Below are 7,671 nucleotides of genomic sequence, written 5' to 3'. Positions count from 1 at the left end.
GGGTCCTAGTGCCCAATGATCACACGCAATCCAGAAGCTAAAAAAAAAATGATGTTTGGAATGTTAAATACATGGTAGAAGGAGCTTTAGGGAATAAAGATAGTGGACCAGAAATTAGATTAGGAGAATTACTTGCAGAATCATGAAATGAGAATCTGCTGGCAGGAAAGATTTAATGAAAATATATGCAGGAAAAATTAAGATATTAAAACCAATCGATAATACAGAGGAAGTTTGGGTGAAGCTACCAACTAAAACTACAGGCAAAGTAATCAGTGATGCTGTAAAAGGTAAAGACACAATTGTTCAGAATTTGGGTAAACATACAGTTGACTTAGTGAAACATGGTGTCTGGAGCAAAAGAAATTGTATCACAATTAAAGCACATGACCCAATTGGTGGGAAGACAATGAATTAAAACCCGTTAGCAGCATTGATAGGACAGATGATAAAGTTAAAATGTCATGTTCGGAACTTACCTTCATAACGATCCGGTCATCATCAAAAATAAAGAAATTGAAGTAAAAGCAGTAGCAATACCTGAAATGTATCAGGGTAAGTTTTCGACCAGATTGGATCACTGAGCAAGCAAAAGAGGAGGAATTTGAGATTCTTCGAATCTCACTCAGGGGTGCAATGACAGAAGGAGGAGGCTTAACAGGCCTCAATTGTATGATGTACATAAATGATAAGGACAACAAACCATTCAAAAGAAAAAGGAAAGAAATGATGGCAAAGGAAATCCAGAAGTCCTGGAGAGGGCATTTCTGGAGTATCCAAACACAAATAGAACGTACACCTGTTCATTGGATTCGGATTCAGGAGAACCACATAACTGGAGACATAGATACAGACACAGAGGAAGGACACATAAAGGATGTACCGCTGGCAGCAGCTGGGGAAACCCTTTTCGTTGACGGGTCACGCAAATACGTGGAGGGGTTACCCCGGACAGGCTGGGCAGTGGTCAATGACAGGTCAAGACGATAAAGTCAGGAAGGATCGATGGAGGATTGTCAGCACAGGTAGCAGAGCTAGTGGCACTCACACAAGCCCTAAAATTATCTGAAGGAAAGGCTGTGAATATTTACACAGACAGCCGGTATGCATTCGGGGTAGTACATGACTATATGACAGCATGGGGACGACGAGGATTCATAACTACAGACGGAACCCCAATCAAACACAGACAGAGGATAGAAGCCCTTTTATGGCTAGTGAGCTCCCTAGAGAAGTTGCAGTAATCAAGATCAAGGCCCACCAATGGGAACCAGGAAAAGAGGACCCTGAGAAGACAAAGTTTAAAGGCAATCAAGCCGCAGATAGAGCAGCACAATTCGCATTAGAACAAGAGGTAGTTGATGAACTCCCAGTAGCTGCAGCAGACCCGATAGAAAACAAAATAGATATCCAAAAGCTGCACGCGGACATCTCGGGGGGAGAGAGAGAGAGAGAGATGGACAGTATACGGAGTCCATAGAGGGAATGATGGTGTGTGGAGATATAATAAAGTGGTAGCGCCAGAATGTATACAAAATACCCTCCTGAAATTACATCATGGACTCTCGCATGTAGGAAGGGAAGCCATGTCAGCTAGTATGGGAAAGGAATGGTGGTGGAAAGGAATGGGGAGAGACATAGCCCGGTATTGCCAACGATGTGTGACCTGTGCACAATATAATCCCGGTCGACCCATAAAAATAAAAATGGGACACCAGCCCCGGCCCTAAGGACCATGGGAACATCTGCAGATAGACTTCACAGGACCCCTACCACCATCCCATGGGAAGACGTACTGTTTGGTGATTATTGATCAATTTACCCGGTGGGTGGAAGCGTTCCCTACTTGGAATCGCACTGCCACCACGGTGGTCAGAATATTGGCAGAAGAGGTCATCCCGAGATGGGGAGTACCGCTACAAATTGATTCCGACCAGGGAACGCACTTTACTGGGAAAGTAATAAAAACAGTGTGCCAACTCATGGGTATAAAACAAAAATTCCACATCCCCTATCATCCATAAAGCTCTGGAATGGTAGAACGAATGAACCGAACCCTTAAAAATGCTTTGGCAAAAGCTATTCAGGTGTCGGGACTAACATGGACTGAGGTGTTACCCGTAATCCTGATGAAATTAAGGGCTACAACAAACTGTACAACTGGTTTGACCCTGTATGAATTAAAGACATTAGGGAGGGTGATGCAACTACCAGAGAACATTATCACTGGTGGGGCCGATGTAGGTCTGCTGAAAGATAGAATCAGATGTTATGTACTGGAGCTAAGTGCCCAACTTAAAGAGATGCATAAATCAGTAAAGGACAGTCAGGAACAACGAGACACACAGAGAGAACTTGAGACACTTCCTGACGTCCCTGTTGCAGGGAGTCGAGTAATGGTGAAAATGTTACCTGCAAAACCCGGTTTCGCTCCTAAATGGAAAGGGCCATACCAAGTTATAATTAGTGGCAATGCTTGTGCATGTATAGACATTAGAAGGAAACATTGGACTCAACTCAAGACGCACCCAGGCGACAATTGAAATCAATATTTGAATATATGTGATTTGCTTGACTTACAGACCCTCTCCTCTCTGATGGCGCAGTGGTTAGCACTGTAGACTCTGGAATGGGTGGAGAAGAGCCGGGAGGTGTAGGGGGGGTGACGATCCAAGAGGTGGAGAAGGTGGTGTCCGACCAGGGTGACCGGATTGTGTGGCTGGAAGCAGAGACGGCGATCCTGGGGGACATGTGAAAGATGCTGCATGCAAAGGTGGAGGACCAGGAAAACAAGACCAGGTGACAAAATCTTCGGATTGTGAGCCTACCAAAAGAGAGGGAATAAGTGCAACGGGCTACTTCGTGAGGATGCTAGCCAAGTTGGTGGAAAAGAAGGTGTTGGACAAAGTCCCAGAGGTGGATGAGAAGGTGCTGGACAAAGCCCTGGATGTGGATCGGGCCCATAGGACCCCGTGCAGAAGCCAATAGCAGGGGAGCTGCTTCGTGGCTGATTTTTTAAGCCTATCGCGATGGAGTTGGCCCCCCACCACCTTTTTGGCATGCTTAATGAGGCAGTGGAGAAGGGGGAGCTGCCGGCAGTGCTGGCGCAGGCGTCAATTTCATTGATCCCAAAAAAGGAGAAGAATCCTCTGGAGTATGGGGCCTATAGGCCCATCTCGCTGCTGAACATGGATGTGAAAGTCCTGGCAAAGGTATTAGCGAGAATGTTGGAGATGTGTGTGTGCCGGAGGTGATCTCGGAGGAGCGAACGGGATTTGTGAAGGGGAGGCAGCTTTCTAGTAACATTAGGAGCTTGCTAAATGTAATTATGACTCCGTCATGGGGGGCGAGTGCCAGGGGTGATTGTGTCAATGGATGCAGAGAAGGCCTTTGACTGGGTAGACTGGAGGTATTTGCTCGAAATCCTGAAGAGGTTTGGGTGTGGGCTTTTCCTGGAGGTAATGGATGGGTGCGAGAGGTGAAGGAGGGGGCCGGCGAACCATGCCCATATGTTTTTGAGAACTTTTGGGAGACGGTGTTCAGGAACCTATCGAAGATTGTAAAGTTTGAGATGAAGGGCAGCACGGTGGCGCAGTGGGTTAGCCCTGCTGTCTCATGGCGCCGAGGTCTCAGGTTCGATCCCGGCTCTGGGTCACTGTCTGTGTGGAGTTTGCACATTCTCCCCGTGTTTGCGTGGGTTTCGCCCCCACAACCCAAAAATGTGTTGGCTAGGTGGATTGGCCACGCTAAATTGCCCCTTAATTGGAAAAAATGAACTGGGTACTCTAAAAATTTTTTTTAAAGGTTTGAGATGAAGCCAGACCCTATGGTGGTGATCTTTGGGTTGTTGCAGGTGCTGGAGCTGCTGGAAAGGAAGGAGGCCGATACCGTGGCCTTCGCCTCTCTGATTAACCAGCGACGGATACTTTTGAATTGGAGGTCATCGACACCACCGGGGTTGTGGCATGGTTGGGAGACTTGTCCAAGTTTCTCAGGTTGGAGAAACTCAAATTTGCTCGAAGCAAATTTGACATGGAGGTGGGCTTCAAGGTACGGTGGAGGCCGTTCGTTAATTTTTTTGAGGAGCTGTTGTGGGGTGGGGGTGGGGGGAGGATATGGGGGGGAACTCTCCAAACTGTATAATGTGTTGTATGTGAAGGTTGTATTATTATGTTGAATATGTTTGGAATAAAATACCTTTTTTTAAAAAGTTATTGATGCACTATTAATTACCACAAAGACAAGAATAGTGGAATAATCAAGGCTTTATTGAGCAAGATGTGGTGCCTCCTGTAGCTGGAACCAGAATGGCTGCAGCACCGCGGGCACACACATTTATACGCTGCCTACTGGGCGGAGCCAGCAGGCAGGGATTTACCCATGTACCTCTACCAAACGGGCAGTACCGTAATACATGTAATATACGACTAGTGGTGACTACCACATTCACCCCCTGTTAAAAAAGAGTCCGGTGGGGGTGGTGGAAAACATTACAAGTTAAGTCTGTTGGGGGCCTTGACCCTCCACTGCGATCGCCTCAGTCCTGGTGGTGATGTGGGCGGCGACTTAGTCACCTGCGACTCCGGGAGCGTGTTGTCCCCGCCTTCGTCACCCCTGAGTGGAATCAGTGGGAGGACGGATCCTACTGGGGCGGGGGCTGCAGTGAGGTTCGCTGGAGGGTGGGTGAGTGGTGCAGGGGTGAATGAGGCAAGTGGGTGGGGGGGGGTCAGGTCGAGGGGCGTGGGTGGGGATACAGTGGGTGTCAGGTCCCGGAGGGAGGCTGTGTCCTGGCGCCCGTCGGGGTGTGCCACGTAGGCGTACTGCGGGTTCGCCTGTAGGAGGTGGACTTTTTCGACCAAGGAGTCCGACTTATGGGACCGCACATGCTTCCGAAGGAGGACGGATCCAGGAACTGTCAGCCATGTTGGGAGCGAGACCCCGGAGGTGGACTTCCTGGGGAAGGCAAACACACATTCGTGAGGGGTCTCATTAGTCACGGTGCAGAGGAGCGATTGGATGGAGTGGAGCGCGTCGGGGAGGACCTCCTGCCAGCGGGAGACTGGGAGATGTTTAGACGGCAGGGCCAGCAGGACGACCTTTCAGACCGTCCTGTTCTCCCTCTCCACCTGCCCGTTTCCCGGGGGTTGTAGCTGGTCGTCCTGCTCGAGGCAATGCCCTTGCTGAGCAGGAACTGACGCTGCTCATCACTCATGAAAGAGGATCCCCGATCACTGTGGATATTGTTGGGGAAACCGAACAGAGTGAAGATGCTGTGCAGGGCTTTGATGACTGTGGCAGAAGTCATATCGGGGCATGGGATGGCGAAAGGGAACCGGGAGTATTCATCAATCACGTTCAGAAAGTACGTGTTGCGGTCGGTGGAAGGGAGGTGCCATTTGAAGTCCACGCTGAGGCGTTGAAAGGGACGGGAGGCCTTCAGCAGGTGCGCTCGATCTGGCCGGTAGAAGTGCGGTTTACACTCCGCGCAGACCTGGCAGTCTCTGGTGACGGTCCTGACCTCCTCAATGGAATAGGGCAGGTTGCAGGCCTTGATGAAATGGAAGAACCGGGTGACCCCCGGGTGACAGAGGTCATAGTAGAGAGCCCGGAGTCGGGCTACTTGTGCGCTGGCACATGTACCGCGGGATAGGGCATCAGAGGGCTCGTTGAGCTTCCCCGGGCAATACAAAATCTCGTAATTATAGGTGGAGAGCTCGATCCTCCACCTCAAGATCTTGTCGTTTTTGATCTTGTCCCGCTGTGTATTATTAACCATGAAGGCAACCGACCGTTGGTCAGTGATGAGAGTGAATCTCCTGCCGGCCAGGTAATGCCTCCAATGTCGCACAGCTTCCACAATGGCTTGGGCCTCCTTTTCGACAGAGGAGTGCTGAATTTCGGAGACATGGAGGCTGCGGGAAAAGAAGGCCATGGGCCTGCCCGCCTGGTTGAGGGTGGTGGCCAGAGCTACGTCCGATGCATCGCTCTCCACCTGGAAGGGGAGGGGCTCGTTGACTGCATGCATCGTGGCCTTGGCGATGTCTGCCTTGATACGGTTGAAGGCCTGGTGGGCCTCAGCTGTCAGGGGAAAAACTATGGACTAAATGAGTGGGCGGGCCTTGTCTGCATAATTAGGGACCCACTGGGCATAGTAGGAGAAAAACCCCAGGCACCGTTTCAGGGCCTTGGGGCAGTGAAGGAGTGGGAGTTCCATGAGGGGGCGCATGCGGTCGGGGTCGGGCCCTAGAACTCCATTTTCCATGACATAGCCAAGGATGGCTAAGCGGTTGGTGCAGAACACGCATTTCTCCCTTTTGTATGTGAGGTTAAGGATTTGGCGGTCTGGAGGAATTTTTGGGTTGCGTCGTGGTCCTGCTGATCGTGGCCACAGATGGTGACGTTATCTAGGTACGGGAAGGTGGCCCGCAGTCCGTACCGGTCAACCATTCGGTCCATCTCTCGCTGGAAGACCGAGACCACATTTGTGACGCCGAAGGGAACTCTAAGCAAGTGATAGAAGCGGCCATCTGCTTCGAACGCAGTGTATTGGCGGTCCTCCGGGCGGATGGAGAGGTGGTGGTAGGCGGACCTCAGGTCCACTGTGGAAAAGACCCGATACTGCACAATCTGATTGACCATGTCAGATATAGGTGAGAGGGGGTACTTGCCGAGCTGCGTGTACCGATTGATGGTCTGACTGTAGTCAATGACAATCCTGTGCTTCTCCCCAGTCTTTACTACTACCACTTGAGCTCTCTAGGGGCTGTTGCTGGCCTCAATGACCCCTTCCCGCAGAAGCCGTTGGACCTCCGACCTGATGAAGGTCCTGTCCTGGGCACTGTACCGTCTGCTCCTAGTGGCGATGGGTTTGCAATCCGGGATGAGGTTCGCAAACAGGGAAGGTGGATCAACTCGTGAGGCCGCAGGCGGTGAGGGGAAGTAGGGGTCCGCCGAATTTTAAGGTTAGGCTTTGGAGATGGCACTGAAAGTCCAGTCCGAGTAACAGGGCAGCGCAGAGGTGGGGAGGACGTAGAGCCGGAAGTTGCTGAACTCTATGCCTTGAACGGTGAGGGTCGTGATGCAGTACCCCCGGATTTCCACAGAATGGGATCCGGAGGGCAGGGAGATTTTCTGGGTGACGGGGTGTACTAAGCGGGAGCAGCGCCTTACCGTAGTGGGGTGGATGAAGCTCTCTGTGCTCCCGGAGTCAAAAAGGCAGGTCGTCTCGTGCCCATCGATCTTCACCGTCGTTGTTGCGGTCGCGAGGTTGCGGGACCGGGACAGGTCCAGGGTGATCCAGGCGAGCTGCGGCAGATGCTGGGAGGTCCCGAGCTGGTCAGTGGTGGTGGAGGTAGTGGCAGGCAATGAACGGCCAGACGAACAGGGGAACCTGCGGCGCAGTCCAAAATGGCGCCGAAGATGGCGGCGCCCATGGGGCGCACATGGCGGGCGGCATCAAAGGTGGCAGCGCCCACGGGCCGCACGTGGCTTGCGGTGAAGAAGATGGCAGCACCCATGGGCCGCACGTGGCTTGCGAAGGGGAAAATGGTGGCGCCACTGGGTCGCAGGTGGGGGGTGCAGGAACGCCGGGCCTGGAAACAGTGGCGACCGACCAGGCCTGGCAAACAGAAACAAAGTGTCCCTTCTTCCCACATTCGTTGCAGGTCGCAC

Source organism: Scyliorhinus torazame, chromosome 7, assembly GCF_047496885.1.
Source record: "Scyliorhinus torazame isolate Kashiwa2021f chromosome 7, sScyTor2.1, whole genome shotgun sequence".
NCBI lineage: Eukaryota > Metazoa > Chordata > Chondrichthyes > Carcharhiniformes > Scyliorhinidae > Scyliorhinus > Scyliorhinus torazame.
This window is presented reverse-complemented; position numbering follows the sequence as displayed.